The following is a 20,312-nucleotide window of genomic DNA, read 5'->3' as shown; positions in this document are numbered from 1 at the left end:
CAGCACCTTTCTCCCCTCCCCCGAAGAAAAGCACTGGGCAAATGGCAATTGTCTGGAAGCAGAAGCAGCTTGTTGAGTATAGAAGAGTTGCTAGGGCTTTTCCCCTGACCATAGGGTCACTGTTGTTTACTGGGAGGGAGAGGACAGGGTGGCAGGTAGGACAACGTCATGCAAAGTCACAGCTTCTTAGGACAAAAGCGTCTTATGTGACACAGCTAACAGGAAAGGCAAAACAAAAGTGTTTTCCTAATTGTCTGCACTTTACCAGCCGGTTCAGTTCAATTGGAATAATCACAATTTCATAGCTGATTCAGAATTTGAACCCTGCGTTCTTCATGTCCTAGTCCGACACTTTAACCACTACACCACACTGGGTCACAGTGTAGCCCTTCCAGTTTTACGACTCCGTATTTTAAACTAACTTCTCTAATAGAAATGTATTTATATTTTCTCTATAATCATTTACATTACTGTTGATCTAGTCAATAATTTTAGTAGGCCTCGACAGACATAGCGAAAGTTCTTCCACGACAGGATGTATTCTCTGAAATGCTGAGCCAAAAGGTTCTCCAGGTTCAATTATTGTCTCAAAAACAGTAATTTTAGGAGGTACAAACCTGCTCAGAAAAAAATACCTTAGCCCTACATTTTTTGAAGCTGCCTTTGATTCCTTTCTGTTTTCCACCTTGGCTGTTGCTTTGGCAGCATTTTTTTGGTTTTAGTTCTCCTTGAGTACCGGATGCATTCGATGTCAGGGTATCAAAGCACTACATAGCCAATCAGATTTAGCTCCATGCTGCTCTAAGGGCAAATCCAGTCCATTTAACCTGAGAGCAACACTTCCTGCACATCATGTGGTCAATCCTACTCTATCAGGGAAGACTCGAAGAATCCAAGAAGATACTTGGCTCTTCCCAATGAACCTTAGGGGTGTGTGGAATAACCAAAAAGAACATTCTGGAATGACTTTTTCCAAAGCTTGTCCATCCACACGATTTTCACTTAACCTTCCCCTAGTTTCTCACCAAATTTGGTCATCTAAGAGCCAAAGTATGACATAGATTCTACACAGTTGTTGCTGTAGTTTCTTTTAAAGTTAGCGGACACAGGAAGTGGAGCTAGTTGGATCATAGGGGGTGGGGAGCTTTAACCATTTACCCTGGCCATGATGTCAATCAAAAATCCCCACCCCATTGTTAGCAATGAGAAGAAACTCCCATAGGCTCTGATGGAAGCACTTCCCCTCCCATTGTGAATAGCAAGCACGGGGAACCCAATTCTAATGGGGACCCAATCCAGCTCTGCTGCTTGCACTAGTTATTAATGAAATGGGGGGTGAACCAGCTATGCAACACCATACTATGGAATAAATGTCATGTCTAGTTTGGGCCCAAGTCATTGGGACACGGGTGGAGCTGTGGTCTAAACCACTGAGCCTCTTGGGCTTGCCGATCAGAAGGTCGGCAGTTCGAATCCCCTCCACAGGGTGAGATCCCGTTGCTCTGTCCCAGCTTCTGCCAACCTAGCAGTTTGAAAGCACACCAGTGCAAGTAGATAAATAGGTACCACTGCGGCGGGAAGGTAAACAGTGTTTCCATGCATTCTGGTTTCTGTCACAGTGTTCTGTTGCTCTAGAAGCAGTTTAGTCCTGCTGGCCACATGACCCAGAAAGCTGTCTGTGGACAAATGCTGGCTCCCTCTGCCTGAAAGTGAGATGAGCCCTTCAACCCCATAGTTGCTTTTGACTGGACTTAACCATCCAAGCATCTTTTACCATTGAGGAATGCTGCCAAAAACAAGAAAACATTGGAACGAAATAATAATTTAAAGAATCTAATCTTGCAGCACCTGTAAACGTACCTGCAGCAATGTAAGCGATAGATGCACAACTGATTCTGGCAAATTTAATCAAGCCCTCTCTCCCACTCTGATCAGGATGATTACGGCACAGCCCAGAGCCATCTCTCCGCTGCCTTTTGACACTGATTGACAGGTGCACAGTGGGAGGTTTGAAGCCCTGATTATCTCTTTTCTTTCATCTGCTCTCTCAGAGAAAGACCTTATTATGGGAGTGCTGTATTGCTCCCCCGGCAGCATCAAACTGTTTCCTTCAAGAACAATGAAAGAAAGGATTGTGGCTGGGGACTCATCCAGACAAACAGAAAGCAGCAGTATAAACCTGAGATGGGCCGAGTTTTCTGTAAAGCTGTTAGGTGATAGCTACGGACTACAGTGGTACCTCGGGTTACAGACGGTTCAGGTTACAGACGCTTCAGGTTACAGACTCCGCTAACCCAGAAATAGTACCTCAGGTTAAGAACTTTGCTTCAGGATGAGAACAGAAATTGTGCAGCCACAGCGCAGCGGCAGCGGGAGGCCCCATTAGCTTCAGGTTAAGAACAGTTTCAGGTTAAGAGCAAACCTCTGGAATGATTTAAGTTCTTAACCCGAGGTACCACTGTATTCCTTTTTCAGCGCATCTTCAGGAAATTGAAAATGGTAGCACAGGAGCCTGCAGGGGTTCCCTCCTGGTTCTCTCAGCTGTGTATGTGTATGTTTAAACAACTTAGTTTAATCCAAACTATGAGCCATCACTGCATCACACATGAGCACAGTGAGACCAGCTTGGAGCCTTCCACTGGTGGCGGATGCCCACCAGCTTAGCTGGCAGATCTGGGTGAAATGAAAGCTCTGCCTAACCCAATACCATTCACAGTTCCACCCAGGTACATGTACTAAATTGCTCTGTTCCATTGTGGGTCACAGGTAAAGCATTCTAATCCTTCACAAAAATCCAAACCAATCCAACCCAGAGTTGACTTCAGTTAAATGTATTTGTTATCATGGGGCTTAAATTTGCTTTGCTCTGTGTTGGGTTGCAGCTGTTATCTTTAGCTCTGTGAACTCCTACGCAAACAACCATTTCTAGCCATCAAGGTTATTAATTTTCTTTCTTTCTTACTGTTTGTTTGCTCTTCTGCTGAGGAATATTGCCACAACACTGCTTCTCGAGAGGGAGATTTTTCTCTAAGCGGTTGAACTTTCTGCATGCAGCGTCTGAGCTATAGTGGATGCCTAGGGCCAGTCCTATCATTTAGCAGAATGAGGCAGCTGGAGGGGGGGCAGTGACAACAGGAGGTTGGAGGGCACAAGAGTTGTATGCGCCATGTGGCCTGCCCTGTGCCTCTGCACTACTGCAATGCGCTCTACATGGGGCTACCTTTGAAGGTGACTCAGAAAGTACAACTAATCCAGAATGCGGCAGCTAGACTGGTGACTGGAGACCACATAACACCAGTCCTGAAAGACCTGCATTGGCTCCCAGTACATTTCCAGGCACAATTCAAAGTGTTGGTGCTGACCTTGAAAGCCCTAAACGGCCTCAGCCCAGTATACCTGAAGGAGCATCTCCACCCTCATCGTTCAGCCCGGACACTGAGGTCCAGCTCCAAGAGCCTTCTGGCAGTTCCCTCACTGCGGGAGGTGAGGTTACAGGGAACCAGGCAGAGGGCCTTCTCGGTAGTGGTGCCTGCCCTGTGGAACAACTATCTGACTTTAGAAGACATCTGAAGGCAACCCTGTATTAGGAAATTTCTGGATGTCTAATGTTTTACAATTTTTTATGAGCTGTAAGCCACCCAGAGTGGCAGGGGAAACCCAGCCAGATGGTTGGGGTATAAATAATAAAATTATTATTATTATTATTATTATTATTATTATTATTATTATTATTAACAAGTCTGCAGTCAGGTGCAGTGAAGGATGCTGTCCCATTGCCAGTGCTGAAATAGGGTCACATTCACGCCATATATTTAAAGCACACTTAACAAACATTGTTTTCCTTGACAATCCTAGGAACTGTAATTTACCCCTCACAAAGCTACAACTCCCAGCACCATTATTATTGCTCTTCTTGTTTAGATTTATTACCTACCCTCAGTTATACTGTGCTCAATTATACTTAACTCCCAGCTAAGTCGATATAGGATTGCTGCTTGAATGCCTTCGTTTCCTCTTAAGCATAAATGAAAAAAAGGAATGCATTTAATAGAAGAGGGCCAATCGTATCTTACTATTTGTTGGTATTGAAGAGAGTGTATCCTTTTCTCGTGATCTGTTTCCCAATTAAAGAAACGATAACAAAAAACAGTGTTTCTATGCTATTGATTTTTAGACTGTAATTCCATTGGGGCAGCGATCACAGTCTTTACTAAAACTAAGATGCAATTGAGTGCACAAGTATCTTAGAACCACTGACAATACTAAGAATAAGAAGTTCTAATCAGGCTTTTTACAGTATAATAAACAAACTTCACTGTTTGTTTGTTTGTTTGTTTGTTTGTTATTTACTCCCAAAATGTATACACCACGACTGTGAAAAAGGGAAAAGTAAAAAACCCCAAAGTTCTCCACTAAGCCTTGGATATGAGTATTCACCTACTAGGTCAGAATTTCCAATCTCAATCTGCATACATGGTTTTAGGACCTCAGAATTTAAGAAGGCAGAATATACAGGGATTTCGATGTACCGTATTTTTCGTTCTATAAGACGCACCAGAGCACAAGACGCACCTAGTTTTTGGAGGAGGAAAACAAGAAAAAAAATATTCTGAATCTCAGAAGCCAGAACAGCAAGTGGGATCGCTACGCGGTGAAAGCAGCAATCCCTCTTGCTTTTCTGGCTTCTGGGATAGCTGTGCAGCCTGCATTCGCTCCATAAAACGCACACACATTTCCCCTTACTTTTTAGGAGGGAAAAAGTGAGTCTTATAGAGCAAAAAATACGGTATTTTTAAAGCTGCCCGTGTAAAAAGAAAACACAACCAGAAATGGAAATGGTCATTAAAGAATATCATCATCACTATAAAAAAATTTCTAACATTCACTTTATGAGGTGGTTTCTGTGGGAAGTATTAACACAGATCCTCGGCCTCCTAGTAATAGGCAGCCTAAATGCAGAAATGCATCGTGATAGTTATCATTTCAAACTGCAAAACCCACAGGATGCCTAACTAATATTTCATGACAGACGGCTCTTGGGTGGTAAACAAAGGGCCTGTGGGCAGGTCCTTCTGCCTGCCTGCCACAAAAAGGCAACAATGGGAACTCAAATCAACACACTCCTCATTGGTGACAATTCCAACACTCCAGCTGGCTCATCATTTACGGAAGGCCTCCTGGTTCCATTTGAAATGCCACTAATTTTTTTGTTCACTTATTCTGACGGGGGTTGAAAAGATGCCAACTCTTGGGCAGTGGGCAAGGAAGTATTACAAAAACCTGGTGAGAAAGAAAAAGAATCGAAGCTCTAGGCATGTATGTGTCTGTGTTTGAAGGCATTTGATTTGGAAAGCAGGGTGGGTGGGAGAGAGATGCCGGAATGCATTTGCCCTCAAAATCCTCCTTCGCAACCGGTTATTCGATATGAGCCAAAAAATCAAGAACAACAGATATTCAACACCTATTGAACATCAGATGAGCGCTTGATATTTGATACTGCACAGCTTGTTGGACAGAACTTGATCATTGGTTGTTGTTGTTTTTTAATTTGAAGAATGCATGCAGCTCCTCTCCAGTTGCTCGCGGTAGTTAACACAAAATGAGTTGACCACTAGTAAAATATAACGTTATATATTATATTTTACTACTGGTCAACTCATTTTGTGTTAATTACCGTGAGCAACTGGAGAGGAGCTGCATGCTTTCTTCAAATTAAAAACAAAAAACAAAACAATGACAAACCTAGACAGCATCTTAAAAAGCAGAGACATCACCTGGCCAACAAAGGCCCGTATAGTTAAAGCTATGGTTTTCCCAGTAGTGATGTATGGAATTGAGAGCTGGACCATAAAGAAGGTTGATCACCGAAGAATTGATGCTTTTGAATTATGGTGCTGGAGGAGACTCTTGAGAGTCCCATGGACTGCAAGAACAAACCTATCCATTCTGAAGGAAATCAGCCTTGAGTGCTCACTGGAAGGACAGATCCTGAAGCCGAGGCTCCAATACTTTGGCCACCTCATGAGAAGAGAAGACTCCCTGGAAAAGACCCTGATGTTGGGAAAGATGGAGGGCACAAGGAGAAGGGGACGACAGAGGACGAGATGGTTGGATAGTGTTCTCAAAGCTACAAACATGAGCCTGACCAAACTGTGGGAGGCAGTGGAAGACAGGAGTGCCTGGCGCGCTCTGGTCTGTGGGGTCACGAAGAGTCGGACACGACTAAACGACTAAACAACAACAACACAATAGACATTATGGGGTCATGAAGAGTTGGACACAACTAAATGACTAAACAACAACAACAACAGCAACAACAAAATATAATGTTGGGCTTGTAGCATTTGCAAACCCATAAATCATAACATTGAATGTCATATAGTTGGGTCTCGTTGCTTTCAACATGACTTAGTGTGATACTATACCAGTCAGCTCAGAAGTTCAATAGAGTTTCCTCTCAAGTAAGAGACCACAGGATTGCAGCTCTAACGAGGTAGAACTTTTGCTGGATTCTGGGCTACGAGAGAGTATATAAAACATATCCGGCTCCACAAAGAGCTGACTCCCAGCCAGTAGGCCTAATCTGTTCCCACAAGCAAATTTCCATCCTCCTGCCATTGAGGCACTGCTCATTTTGGCAGCAGAAACAGGAAAAGGTGGAATTAAAATGGACACAGGACTAGGTTGGAGGAACACCCTGATGGGAATGCAAGGCACCCCATCCTGGTTATCAGATTGATGAGACAGTCAGCTGATCTCCATGCGTGTGAACGGAGAGCGTCATGCAAGATTTGGAAGGTCACACCTACTTTTGACCACATTCGCTGCTGCCACATGTGGCTCCTGGAGAGTTGACCAAGAGTTAATGCAGCCTTCAAGCCAAAAAATATTAGCCACCCCATCCTAAATAGAGGGAAAAGCTGGTGCACACACAAAACAATACAAATAATTTTTGAAAGCCCTCTCAGTTTGCCATGAGGCACGAGGTGATGTTGTTCATGATATATATCAGGGGTGGTCAACTCCCAAGAGACCGCAATCTACTCACAGAATTAAAAACTGGCAGTGATCTACCCCCTTTTGGGGGTTTCAGGTAAGAGTTGTTGAGCTTTTTTAGGGAGGGAGAAGGCCCCATTTTTTGACAATTCAAGCCTTTCAAGGGAGAAAGGGGAACAGCTACTCAGATCGTTCCGTCTTCTGTTCTGCAGATCATACAACAATGGAGGCCAGAGCGACGGGGCGGGGCCAAATTATATTTTACCAACGTTAAGGAAAGGGACCCAGTGATGGACTGCAATCTACCAAAACCTTTCGGGGATCTACCAGTAGATCGCGACTGACCTGTTGGACATCCCTGATATATATATATACACACACACACACACACACACACACACACACACACACAGTGGTACCTCGGGTTAAGAACTTAATTAGTTCTGGAGGTCTGTTCTTAACCTGAGGTACCACTTTAGCTAATGCGGCCTCCCACTGCCACCACACAATTTCTGTTCTCATCCTGAAGCAAAGTTCTTAACCCGAGGTACTATTTCTGGGTAAATGGAGTCTGTAACCTGAAGTGTCTGTAACCTGAAGCGTCTGTAACCTAAGGTACCACTGTATATCATTTAGCATCTACCGTAGTTCCACATATCTAAGGGAAAACTCCCTCTCTCTGTCTGTCTCTCTCTGTCTCTCATCCCCTTAGGTATGTGGAACTAGAGGCTAAATTAAATGGGGTGGGAGGTTCTGAATGTTACAGAAACAGTAGGAAGAGTTTAACCCTCTCCCTCCAAGGGCAATGGTCCAATTATAATCTCTCTGCCCAGGTTGCTTTTCCCAGGTGTTCTACTACCCCTTTGAGTCATCAATCATTCACGTCACGTTTCAGAGAGAAATGACAGGGGCTGCCATTTCATCAGCAGTCCAATAAGACACACAAATTAGTTGACTCATTGTTTCAATGGGAAACAAAAACAAACGAAAAAATGAACATATTTTTTAATTCTTTTGTTTCCATTTCTCCTGATTCCCCCCCCCCCCAACAGAAACAAATGGGGCTGGTCCATTTCATAAAAAAGGTAAAGGTACCCCTGCCCGTACGGGCCAGTCGTGTCCGACTCTAGGGTTGCAGCTCATCTCGCTCAATAGGCCGGGAGCCAGCGCTGTCCGGAGACACTTCCGGGTCACGTGGCCAGCATGACTAAGCGACATCTGGCGAGCCAGCACCAGCGCAGCACACGGAAACGCCATTTACCTTCCCGCTCTAAAGTGGTATCTATTTATCTACTTGCACTTAGGGGTGCTTTCGAACTGCTAGGTGGGCAGGAGCAGGGACCGAACGACGGGAGCTCACCCCACCGTGGGGATTCAAACCGCCAACCTTGCGATCAGCAAGTCCTAGGCACTGAGGTTTTACCCACAGCGCCACCCGCGTCCCCATTCATACACCTCCCCCAATTCATTTTAAAACTAGCACATATCCCTAAAGGAAGGGACGCGGGTGGCGCTGTGGGTAAAACCTCAGTGCCTAGGACTTGCTGATCGCAAGGTTGGCGGTTCGAATCCCCACGGCGGGGTGCACTCCCGTTGCTCGGTCCCAGCGCCTGCCAACCTAGCAGTTCGAAAACACCCCCGGGTGCAAGTAGATAAATAGGGACCGCTTACTGGCGGGAAGGTAAACGGCGTTTCCGTGTGCTGCGCTGGCTCGCCAGATGCAGCTTTGTCACGCTGGCCACGTGACCCGGAAGTGTCTGCGGACAGCGCTGGCCCCCGGCCTCTTGAGTGAGATGGGCGCACAACCCTAGAGTCTGTCAAGACTGGCCCATACGGGCAGGGGTACCTTTACCTTTTTTTTATCCCTAAAGGAGGGTAGTAAGGATGAGGAAAGAAGAGAGACGTATCGGTGTAGAGTCATTCCATAGTCTTTTCTCAGTCGTACACTTAGTAGAGGAAGACACACTTTCATCAACATGCCTTGATCCCTTCTATTTGCAAACTGGGGTTGATAATAGGCTGCGTTCTTGACAGAAATTACTCGGCAATGGAAAGGCAGGCCTAGCCACACTCTGACATCTCCGACACACCTACAATTCTTCTGAAGCTAATGCTGTCTGTCAGAACCAGACTTTTGCTGTGATAATTGTGTGGGTTTGGACATCGCAGTATTTAAAAAGTCACATCTGTACAGAGCCCTCTGTGGCAAGCTTGTGATCTTTATCCTCTTGGTTTCAATGAGCGGTTGGTGAAATTATGTGTAATGAGGCAGCAATAATGCCTAATTCCAGGCCAGTTTGAGTGCGACTTCCCTCTTCACCCTGTGCTGCAGATCTTATAACATAGATTTCAATTCAATCTGATTGCTCAGCTTGTGTAAATAATGACATTTTACGAGGAGAGAGGACTCAGTAACTGTCTGCTGCCCAAGGTAACTCAGATATCACATTACCGTGGTTGAGAATTTGTTTAAAGATAAAGCACACACAGCACCTTTTTTAAAAATTTGCTTTTGCCTTACATGGTCCCTGACTTTCCTTCGACAATTTAAAAGGAAAGGGTTTTAAAATAACAAATGATGCTTCTAGCAATAGTGCCATATCTGAAAAGAGTGTCATGTCTTTTTCTTTTAAAAGTGCTTGGAGTAACATGGAGAAAGTTAGAACTTTCTCAAGTATATTACAATATACAGTGGTACCTTGGTTCTCAAACGCCTTGGTACTCAAAAGCCTTGGTTCCCAAATGCTGAAAAACTGGAAGTGTTCCAGTTTTCAATTGTTTTTCAGAAGCTGAACATCTGATGCGGCTCTTGGTTATCATTTCCAAGGCACCTGCACCAATCGGAAGCTGCTCCCTGGTTTTCGAACATTTCAGAAGTCAAATGGACTTCTGGAACAAATTAAGTCCAAGAACCAAGATACCACTGTATTTGGAGCTTTTGTTTTTGCTATTTATTTTATGTTTTTGTTTTTGAGGCTGTTTCAGTTAGTTTGTTTTTGTGACTGTGTGGAACCCAGTTCAACTACTGATTGATTGATTGATTGATTGGTTGGTTGGTTGTGTGGCTGCGGAAATGGATAAATGCCCCCCATCCAAACAATGACTATCAGTCATTAATTTTAATTTTAATTTTAATCATTTACAATACTTATTTATTTTATAGTACAGTACATTGGTTATTGCTTTCATTGTATGGATCAATGGTCTCATTAGATAGTAAAATTCAGGTTAAATTGCTGTTTTAGGGGTTGTTTTTAAAAGTCTGGAATGGATTAATCCATTTTGCATTACTTTCTATGGGAAAATGTGCCTCGGTTTTGGAATGCTTTGGTTTTGGAATGGACTTCCGGAACGGTTTAAGTTTGATAACCAAGGTACCACTGTAGATCCAGATTGTATCACTAAAATCAAGGGAAGAGGTTGGCCATGTCTGAAGTCCTGTTGATTTCAATGGGAACCAATGGAAGTGGCTAAGTCTGCTGCTGATCCACCCTTAACATTCTGTGGATTGCTCATCGATAAACATCTGGGCACAGAAGGAAATAGGATCTGTTGAAATGGAAGCTTAGCTGAAATGCAGAATAACTTGCAGGCAGCATTCCCCATTCAGCTGCCCTGATATACTAATATTGAGATCCTTGATCACCTTTGGTAATTGTGCCGCTACTGTTTCACTGGGGAAAGTTCATGGAATAAAGTTTTCCTCTCGGGCATCTGAGAGCATTGGCCATGGTGACTGGATCTGATAAGAAAAGCTGGAGCACAACATCACCTGGAGGGTCACCACTGTCCTAAAGCTTCCATTGCTTTTCTGTAAAATGGACTAGTCTCCCGGATGTGTTATGAGGGTAAAAAAAAGGGGGGGGGGTAAAGGACCCCTGGACAGTTAAGTCCAGTCAAAGGCAACTATAGGGTTGCAGCACTCATCTCGTTTTCAGGCTGAGGGGGTTGGCCTTTGTCCACAGACAGCTTTCCGGGTCATGTGGCCAGCAGGACTGAACCGCTTCTGGCCGTAACGGAAACCAGAGCACAAGTAAACACCATTTACCTTCCTGCCGCGGTGGTACCTATTTATCTACTTGTACTGGTGTGCTTTCGAACTGCTAGGTTGGCAGGAGCTGGGAAAGAGCAACAGGAGCTCACCACATTGCATGGATTCGAACCACCAACCTTCTGATTGGCAAGCCCAAGAGGCTCAGTGGTTTAGACCCCAGCGCCACCCACATCACAAAGATAAGCCTAGCAGGAGCTGTGAAACACTTGTGCCAGAACTAGGGCTGCCGCTGAACTAGTTCTCAGATGTTTCAAAAACTCCATCCCCTCCCCTAAAGGCAAAGAAAAGCTGGCTTACGCAGGTGATCAAATTTTAAATTTTAAGAAGAAGAAGAAGAAGAGTTTGGATTTGATATCCCACTTTATCACTACCCGAAGGAGTCTCAAAGTGGCTAAGATTCTCCTTTCCCTTCATCCCCCACAACAAACACTCTGTGAGGTGAGTGGGACTGAGAGACTTCCAAGAAGTGTGACTAGCCCAAGGTCACCCAGCAGCTGCATGTGGAGGAGCGGAAACGTGAACCCGGTTCCCCAGATTACGAATCTACCACTCTTAACCACTACACCACACTGGCTCTCAAATGCAGGTGGCAATGGTGTTTCTGAATTCTCCCTCATATGACAAATCTAAGAACACAAGGAATGACTGTACATTGCATCGGGCCATTAATCCATCTAACTCGCTACTATCTCTTCTTCAGGGTTATGGCCAGGGTTTTCAGTTGTACTTGCAGATGCCAGAGACTGAACCCGGGACGTTCTCCAAAGCATATGCTCTACCACTGAGGAAAGAGATGTATTATAATCTTCCCCGTTTAGGTTTTTTATGTGGGAAAGGATTCAAAAAATATGGGGGGGGGGGAGCAGCGTGTTGCTAAGAACTGCAACTTAATGTTTCACACCTGGGAGATACATTACGGTTTCCAAAGCAACGGTTGCCTTCAGTCACAGACTGGGTCAGTTTGCCCTGGGTTATTGTGCCGATGCCTGCATGCGTCTTAAAATGATGTAGAAGCCATCATTTAAACAGAGCTTTTCTCCTGGAACTAGTTATCTTGCTCCACTGCTTAAAAACATTAAAAACAACTAACGAAAGCTTCTGCTGAACAGGATCAGAGCAGGCAAACCACCTTTGGTCCTCCAGATGTCGATGGAACACAATTCCTGCCATCGCTGACTGTATCCCATGCTGGCAGGGGCTGATGCAGTTGGTGTCCAATAAAATACGAAGGGTCGCAGCTAAGCTACACTGGACTGCGGCTTGAATGACATAGGCCTAACTATTCCAGTGAGGCAGCTAAGTCTGTTGCAGAGAACACAAAACAGAGAGCTCTGTGGCAAAATGCATTTATACTGATATATTTAGTGTAGCGACGTGGGTGGCGCTGTGGGTTAAACCACAGAGCCTAGGGCTTGCTGATCAGAAGGTCGGCAGTTCAAATCCCTGCGATGGGGTGAGCTCCCGTTGCTCAGTCCCAGCTCCTGCCAACCTAGCAGTTCGAAATCACAAAGTGCAAGTAGATAAATAGGTACCGGTCTGGCGGGAAGGTAAACGGCATTTCCGTGCACTGCTTTGGTTCGCCAGAAGTGGCTTAGTCATGCTGGCCACATGACCCAGAAGCTGTATGCCGGCTCCCTCGGCCAGTAAAGCGGGATGACCCCAGAGTTATCCTTGACTGGACCTAACCTTTACCTTCTATTTAGTGCAGCAAAAGTGTTAAAGGACCAGAGGCCATGTTGTCATGTGTATATGCAGGGGCGACTGGCGGTGCAAGAGGACGGAACAGTGCTGACCCCCCCTCCCCGACAGCGGTGTCACTGCTACTTACCAGGACAGGGGGGCATAGAATTCAGAAGGCAAAGTAAATCCCTGTGTTTGCCTGGGGTCCATAGGGTGAGAGGGGTTCCTCATGGGGGGAGGGAAATGGGCACCCCTGCCCTTGTCCTGCCCACTACTCTATTCTAGCAAGCAGCAGCAGGACTGCTGCTCAGAGTCTCGCTATCTGCCACCACCACGTTGTCAATTTCTGTGTATATCTATGGTATCAGCATTATTATTAGTATTATTCTAAAAAAAAAAAATTGCCGTATTTTTCGCTCTATAATACGCACTTTTTCCCTTCTAAAAAGTAAGGGAAAACATGTGTGCATCTTATGGAGTGAATGCAGGCTGCGTGGCTAAGCCAGAACAGGGAGAGGGAGCGCTGCGCAGCGCTCCGTCTCGCTGTTCTAGGTTCGGGCTTTGCTGCACAAAGCCTCCGCAGGGCACGGGGATGAAGGCTCCCTGTGCCCTGTGGAGGCTTCGCGCAAAGCTAGACCAGCTAGACGCTCCCTCTAGCTATTCTGGCTTTTGGATGGCCCTGCGAAGCCTCTGCAGGGCACAGGGATGAAGGCTCCCCGTGCTCTGCGGAGGCTTCACGCAAAGCTAGACCTGCTATCCCAGGAGCTATCCCAGAAGCCAGAACAGCAAGAGGCTATCCCAGAAGCCAGATCCCTCTTGCTGTTCTGGCTTCTGGGATTCAGAATTTCCCCCCCCTTATTTCCTACCCCCCAAACTAGGTGCATCCTATCATCTGGTGCATCCTATAGAGCGAAAAATACGGTATTAAATTTTCACAATTATAACAAATACAACATAACCAAAAACAAAAACAGAGAAACATACCAAAGAGAAAAAACGATACATTACAATACTAAAAAAAACCCCAAAACCACAACAGTAAAAGACGCAATCTTTATCCCATATCCCTTGAAAACCAAATTTTGTTTACATTGTTAATTGACTTCCTCAAATCCCTCCCTTCTGAATTTCCTTGTACCTGCATGTAACAGCTTTCCAATATCATTCTTAAACAAAAATATTTCCAACTATTATCTAACTTATTCACTTTTCTTCCTGTTCTGAATCCCATTTATTTAATTAAATCCTAATTTAATCCTAGGCCTATTTAGTACTTTCAAGTGATTTCTAATTTTTTATATTACGGTATCAGCATTATTATTATTGACTGATTGATTGCCTGCTAAGCAACCGTCTCAAGGCCACATACACTAAAGATAATGAAAAGCACCAAACTCGTTTCAACAACAAAAGCTTAAAATCAATAACAGCAGTAGCAAATTCATTTAAAACAAAACTAAAACCATACAAAGTTGCCATTTGTGGCAAAGACCCATTTATCCAGCCAGGAAAGTCTGCTATAGCAATGTCTTCAATGGTTTCTGGAAAGTGCCACTAGTGGCCAACTGTTCTTATCTTGACATTCCACAGAATAGGAGTACCGAATTTTTCGCTCTATAGGACGCACTTTTCCCCCTCCAAAAATGAAGGGGAAATGTGTGTGTGTCCTATGGAGTGAATGCAGGCTTTCGCTGAAGCCTGGAGAGCGAGAGGGGTCGGTGCGCACTGACCCCTCTCGCTCTCCAGGCTTCAGGCAGCTATCTGTAAGCCTTCTGAGTTCCCGCCATGCTCCAAAGGCTTGCAGATAGCAGCCTGTTCTGGGGGCTGGGGTTGGGGGAAGCTTGGGCTTCCCCCGCCCCCAGCCCCGCAAGCTCCGGGAGCGGCGGCAAGGTTGCGCACAATGTTGCCGCCGCTCCTGGACCTGTTCTGGTTCCCCCGCCCCAGCCCTGCAGCTAAAAACAAAGCCAAGACAGCGAGCGGGATCCATCCCGCTCGCTGTCTTGGCTTCTGCCAAAGCCGCGCACAGCCTCTCCCGGCTGGAGAAGTTGCGCATGGCTAAAGAGGAAGCCAAGACAGCCAGTGGGATGGATCCTGCTCGCTGTCTTGGCTTCTTTGCTCTTTGGGTCTGGGGGGGGGGGGGAATAAAAACTTTTTTCTTTATTTCCCCCCCTAAAAACTAGGTGTGTCCTATGGTCCAGTGCGCCCTATGGAGCGAAAAATATGGTAACTATTTTAAAAGCCCTGCTCACAGTTACTGTGGAGTGGGCTTTGGAGAGCTTTCTAACTTGCAGGGAAAACTCTCCTGCAGACTGCAGCGATCTGCTGGGTGCATAAGATGATCTCTCAAGTAACGTTTAAAAAAAAGTAAAGGACCCCTGGATGGTTAAGTCCAGTCAAAGGTGACTATGGGATTGCGGCGCTCAACTCATTTTCAGGCTGAGGGAGCTGGCGTTTGTCCACAGACAGCTTTCTGGGTCATGTGGCCAGCATGACTAAACCGCTTCTGGTGCTATGGGACACTGGGAAACCAGATTGCATGGAAACACCGTTTACCTTCCTGCCGCAGCAGTACCTGGTGTGCTTTTGAACTGCTGGGTTGGCAGGAACTGGGACCGAGCAACGGGAGCTCACCCATTCGCGGGGAATCAAAGCACTGACCTTCTGATCGGCAAGCCCAAAAGGCTCAGTGGTTTAGACCACAGCGCCACCAGTGTCCGTGATCTCTCAAGTATCCTGTGCCTTACACGTTAGTACCAATTCCTTGAACTTGCCCTGGTGGCAAATTGGCAGTCAGCGGAAATCCTTCAAGAATGTGTTATAAATTGCTGAATGTTTTCCAAACAAACAACCCAACTGCTGCCTTCTGCCCCAGTTGCCACCTCCAGACCACCTCCAAGGGCAGCCCCACATAGAGTGTGTTGCAGTAATCCAACTGAAAGGTTACCAGCACATGAACATGTGTGGTCAAGCTAACCATGAACAGCTGTAGCTTTTTTTCTACCAATGGAAGTTGGTAAAAGGTACTCTAAAACATGTGGAAGGCATGGTGAAAGCAGCTGTAAATGATCATTGTGATTCATGTGGCTGAGTCAGATTGAGGCCAAAGCCTGAAAAACAGTGCTTTGACGATGTTCATCAGATGTACTCTAACCCTCCTTGAAATCCTGAATTGTCAGACATATACTGGCAGCAAATCGAACACTTGCTAAAGATCTCTAGTCATGTTCTTCTCTGCTGGCTCCACTGTTCGCAGCCACTGCCACCTCCTCCCCCACTGCCATTTTCCTGCTGCTGAGACTGGGGTAAGCTGGGGACCCAACAGCAGGATACTCCATTAGTGTTTCCCTAGTGAGGAGAGGATGCAACCATGGTAGGAAAAAGGAGACAGCAGCAGTAGCAATCCATGAGGAGGGACAAGACTGAAAAACTTCAGCTTTATATACATTATTTACACAATGGGCCCCACGTGATTGGCTAATTCTGGGATTCTCCTGTAGGCCAATCAGGTTGCGGATTCACTTCCACCTGGAGTTGGATTGGGTGGCTCCTGCGGACCAATCAGACTGCTGCATTCTGACTCCTATTGTTCTAGGACCAATCAGACTGCTGCATTCTGACTCCTATTGTTCTAGGACCAATCAGACTGCTGCATTCTGAATCCTATTGTTCTAGGACCAATCAGACTGCTGCATTCTGAATCCTATTGTTCTAGGACCAATCAGACTGCTGCATTCTGAATCCTATTGTTCTAGGACCAATCAGACTGCTGCATTCTGAATCCTATTGTTCTAGGACCAATCAGACTGCTGCATTCTGAATCCTATTGTGCTAGGACCAATCAGACTGCTGCATTCTGGATCCTATTGTTCTAGGAGCAATTAGACTGCTCCATTCTGAATCCTATTGTTCTAGGACCATTCAGACTGCTGCATTTGAATCCTATTCAACTCAGTACATAACAGATAGGAACATAGGAAGCTGCCTTGTACTGAGTCAAACCATTGGTCCATCCACCTCAGTATGGCCCTTCCCCAGTTTACATATCTGGATATTTGTTGGTTCAGATTTAGAGGTGGCCTCAGCATGCAATGAAAAACAGAGAGGAATATTGACTTAGAAGGGCATTTCACTGTCTCCACAAGGCAAAGCTATCACTGAAAAGACTGCTTACAAACTAGTGGGGAGATGGCTGGAAGTAAATAAGAGCCCTGACACATGCTACAGTTATTCACTGCCAGCTCCCAAAACCATAAAATAAAAAAATACTCCTCGTAACCAATGATTTGGAGCAGTAGAGATCATTACATTTTTTAAAAAATGGTCTCTTATTTTGACCTCATGCTGAAATAATAGTATTTATAGTGCAATCTTATAATTTTCCTATCTTAAATTTGGTTCTCCACATTTCTGCCTAGATTTTCATTTTTTAATTTAAAAAGTCGGCATGAAAATTCAAGTGCATCCTCATACTCATTTATCCTAATACACACATTTTCTTTTGGAAAGTGCATTTCTGCTTGCACTTTCTCATCAGTAAAACTCGCTTTTGCATTTTCACTAATATTGATGTATGTGTGGGCGCTTTTCATTGCTCTACGCAGTTCTGTATTGCCAAATTTGGACCAGTGCAGATTGCAAAGGAGAGCTGCCTTTCAGTACATGTGCTGGCCTAGAAATTGCGACTTTTGTAGACCAATATTAAAATGTGACCCGAATGAACTTCTTCCCCATTCTTACTTGAGAACAGGTCCCACTTTGTTTGACAGGGCTCAGTCCCAGGTAAGTGACTATGGCTTTGCAGCCTTAAAGTTTTTGTTGCGAAACTGAAGGGTAAAAGAAACTTACCTTGTAAACAAAAAGTTAAGTATTTCAAGATTCCTGGTCCTTATCTCCTACATCCATGTGGAATCCCCTCTACAGCTGTTGCATCTGAAAGGAGCATTGATGGGGAAGAAGAAACCACATGGGAAAATAATTAAGGAGGTACCAGAAAACCCATCATCATAGTCCCTTAGCTCCGGACTTTAGGACATATTTCAAGACTTCTGTCAATCTCCTAGCTCTACGAGGGTGAAATTCGGGGTAGTAACAGTGGTCCATATGCAGTGGCATTAAGAAGAAAAATGGCCCAGGGTATTTTTGTAGGATGGGTGACTTTAAATCTACCTCACAGGAAAGGCCATCTTGAATTCCTTGGAAAAATGGTGAGATACACCGTATCTTTGGAAGAATGTAGTGGTTATCAGCAGTGGCATGCAATGATTTTTTTGGGGGTAGGTTAGGGACAGAGGTGCCAGCTTGCAAGGGTGATGGGGGGAATGGACGTTTTGTGTGTTATGTCACGACATCCTGATCATAGCTGTCAACTTACAGATTTGAAAATAAGGGACCAGCAGCCTCGAAAATAAGGGATCAGCAGCCAAAATAAGGGATTATTTTATTGTTATTACTACTATTATTATTATTATTTCTTTTTTTCTCTCCCCACCATGTGCCCCCGCTCCAGACAGACCTTTTCCCCGGCAAGGGTGAGTGGGCCGTCGATGACGTATCCATCCGATTCCAAACACAGGTATGTTCAACTCTGAGCCCCTCTGAGTCAAAGGCAGAAAGCCCAGCCAGCAGCCAAACGAAGCCGCAAGCAGTGGTTCCCACAGCACAGCAACCCGGCAAAGGGAATGCAGCAAGGAAAAACACTGTCACCTCTCCGCTGGGAAGCGCTGAGCAAAGGCGAGTCCCCAGGCAACACAGCCGATTTGACCGGCACAAGGCATGCAAGCTCCACCCCCCAGTCGTTCTTAGACTCCTTATTGGGTGAGCAACGCAGCCAAGCAACACAGTTGGAGCCTCCCTCCTCCCTGGCCAGCAGGGAGGGAGGGAGGGAGGGAGAGGAGCTGCTTCCTTTGAAACCCGGAAATTTACGGGATATCATCAATCCGGGACAGCAGCGGGACACAGCGCTGGGATAAGGGAGTTTCCTGCCAAATAAGGGACGGTTGACAGCTATGATCCTGACGTTTTGGGTGTGAGTATAGTGTCTCCCTTCCTAAGCCAGGCAGAAGTTTCCCAGGCTTTGGGAAAGAGGCTCCGGGATTTAATACTTTAATACTCTGATTTATAGGAAACATTTAGGAGACTAGCCTAGTCCCCCTAGTACACTTCAGCAAAACAAAACACCAGTAGTTGTAAATGGGAGATACGCTTAGGCCTTGCTTGCGTGCTCTCCCTCCCAAATGGCTGAAATGGTGGTCCTAACTTTGTAACTTCTAAACTGGTCGATGAAGCTGGGAGAGTCAGCCATAATAAAAAAAATGTGGAACACATGAAAAATGGAGAGGTTCCGTTGACATTCAAGTGGTGGCAAACCAGCTTGTCGTTATTGCTGTTACATTTGGCTTCTCTCCTTGTTTAAGTACACCCCATGCGCTTCCAAAGCTGGCATGGGTTGGCAAAGGCCCCCATCCACCTGCCTCTCTATGTACACGCTGTACTGTCAACAACAACCATAACAACAATTAGGCACAAATCTGCTCAGTTGTCCATTCGTTCCCCTCAATTTTTATATGATTCCTGCATTTTGACTCTCAAACTTGCTGCTTGATTGAGTTACAAATGAAGAAGAAGAAGAAGAGTTTGGATTTGATATCCCGCCTTTCACTCCCTTTAAGGAGTCTCCAAGCGGCTAACATTCTCCTTTCCCTTCCTCCCCCACAACAAACACTCTGTGAGGTGAGTGGGGCTGAGAGACTTCAAAGAAGTGTGACTGGCCCAAGGTCACCCAGCAGCTGCATGTGGAGGAGCGGAGACGCGAACCCGGTTCACCAGATTACGAGACTACCGCTCTTAACCACTACACCACACTGGCTCTCAATGAAGTACAGTTGTACATTGGTTATTGAACTTAATCCGTTCTGGTAGTCCGTTCGACTCTCAAAATGGTTTGAAAACCAAGGCGCAGCTTCTGATTGGCTGCAGGAGCTTCCTGCACTCAATCCGAAGCTGCGGAAGCAGCATTGGACGTTCGGCTTCCAAAAAACATCCGCAAACCGGAACACTCACTTCCGGGTTTGTGGCATTCGGGAGCTGATTTGTTCAGGAGCCAAGCTGTTCGACTACCAAGGGACCACTGTACCTCTTTTCAGTGGTCTTCAGGGAAGAAGAAGAAGAAGAAGAGTTTGGATTTGATATCCCGCTTTATCACTACCCAAAGGAGTCTCAAAGCGGCTAACAACCTCCTTTCCCTTCCTCCCCCACAACAAACACTCTGTGAGGTGAGTGGGGCTGAGAGACTTCAAAGAAGTGTGACTGGCCCAAGGTCACCCAGCTGCTGCATGTGGAAGAGTGGAGACGCGAACCCGGTTCCCCAGACTACAAGTCTACCTCTCTTAACCACTACACCACACGGGCACAGAGGACACCGTTTTAGATGGATGGGTCTGAAAAACACCCCTGCCATAGACCCTGGAGAGCAATTGCCTACTGATGTGCAGAGAATACTGAGATGGACCAACGATCTGGATCTGAGCAGATTATGCTACTTCAATTCTACTCTTTGAATTATTCATTCTGTACTTTTCAAAGG

At 45.5% G+C, this 20,312-nt stretch overlaps 1 protein-coding gene across 4 annotated transcripts in view; it reads right to left on the bottom strand.

Annotated features, from left to right (window-relative positions):
* PAK5 (p21 (RAC1) activated kinase 5) overlaps window positions 1-20,312 on the bottom strand; it is a 128,769-nt gene that overhangs the window by 87,223 nt on the left and 21,234 nt on the right. For 2 of the 4 annotated variants that reach the window (XM_028722215.2, XM_028722218.2), the window contains exon 2: window positions 17,576-17,659. The exons of the other annotated variants lie outside the window; for them this stretch is intronic. The gene's annotated coding sequence lies outside the window, so the exon portion shown is untranslated. The remainder of the gene's footprint in view (window positions 1-17,575; window positions 17,660-20,312) is intronic. 4 annotated transcript variants of the gene reach the window in all.

The sequence above is a fragment of the Podarcis muralis genome, chromosome 3 (assembly GCF_964188315.1).
Source record: "Podarcis muralis chromosome 3, rPodMur119.hap1.1, whole genome shotgun sequence".
In the NCBI taxonomy this organism is placed as follows: domain Eukaryota; kingdom Metazoa; phylum Chordata; class Lepidosauria; order Squamata; family Lacertidae; genus Podarcis; species Podarcis muralis.
The sequence above is the reverse complement of the archived record's forward strand: the minus strand, read 5'-3'. Positions and strand labels throughout refer to the sequence as shown.